We start from the raw sequence: 1,094 nt of genomic DNA on the forward strand, positions 1-1,094 counted from the left end.
ATAGGGGGCCGCTCGGTGAGAGAATTTAAACGCCCAGTGAACAATTTTGAGTTCCCCGGCGTTTTCTCAGTATGGAGCATCGAGTCGCCGACGAGTCGCATTCGAGTCGCATTCGAGTCGCATTCGAGTCGCTGGAGTATTTCGTTCATATAGGCTCCCGTACTGAGAAGGCCTAGTTACTCGATGGCAGATTTTGGCGACTCGATTTTTTTCCCGAACCTGCCCCTTGTCTCCCTCTCTCCTGTGTGTCCCCTCTCTTTCTTCGTTTCCAATTCTTTCTCTCCCGTATTTTCTTTCTCTCCGAAATAAAATATCTCGCGTTTTTGGTAGGCTTCGAAAGGTATATTTTCGCTCTCTTTTTTTGATTCGCCTTTTCACTCTTCCCTACCTATTCGTGCATTCGTGCGGCGATGCGTTTTCGAGGGTGGCGTCGCCAAAAAATATGTTTTGTTTCGGTCGCGTACATGGGCTCGAGCCGGGTTTATTTTCCATGCGTCATTTGGTCCGTAATCTTCAATGAAATAAAGGAAAGGAACAATGTTAGTGTTACATTTGTAACATTGCAATCCTGTCACTTTAACTTACCTTTTCCACAAATGTGACGAGTCGTCTGAAACGAGCAAAGCGAAAAATTATGTGGTTGTCACTGAATACTGTCCAATAAACTTACCTGGACAGACTTTACACTTGGCACTTGATACCTTACACTTGGCACTTAGAAAAACAGAGGCACAGGTTTCGTCCCGATTCGCTCAAGTCCACAACAAAGACAAGACTGTCGGACCCTCGGAACTTCGAGACTTTGCGCCGATCTCGCTGTCTCTGTTATTTCTATTCCTTTTTCTTTCTCTCCAACGTTCGTCTTCCACCAGCAAACTCACGGCGATTTCAAAACTCACGGGGATTCCTTCCGTTCTTTCCCCGGCAACCAACGAACGCGTCTCATGCTCACTTCGTACGCTGCGAGATCGCCCTTCCTCGGCCTCGTCGCAGGCAGAGGGGCGGTCGATCTCACTCGCCTCAGCCTTCCTCCGCCGCGTCGCAGGCAGAGGGGGTGGCTCGGGCTCTCAAAATTGTTCACTGGGCGGCTACTC

The 1,094-nt window shown here is 49.0% G+C and overlaps 1 long non-coding RNA gene across 1 annotated transcript; it reads right to left on the reverse strand.

Annotated features, from left to right (window-relative positions):
• Positions 1-365: 365 nt before the first annotated feature.
• On the reverse strand, positions 366-762 carry LOC131214185 (uncharacterized). The gene is made up of 3 exons (XR_009157015.1): positions 671-762; positions 586-610; positions 366-511 (listed from the first exon to the last, which is right to left on the reverse strand). It is a non-coding gene; the product is annotated as an uncharacterized LOC131214185 (long non-coding RNA).
• Between the last annotated feature and the right edge of the window lie 332 nt (positions 763-1,094).

This window comes from Anopheles bellator, unplaced genomic scaffold (assembly GCF_943735745.2).
Source record: "Anopheles bellator unplaced genomic scaffold, idAnoBellAS_SP24_06.2 scaffold00155_ctg1, whole genome shotgun sequence".
Lineage (NCBI taxonomy): Eukaryota > Metazoa > Arthropoda > Insecta > Diptera > Culicidae > Anopheles > Anopheles bellator.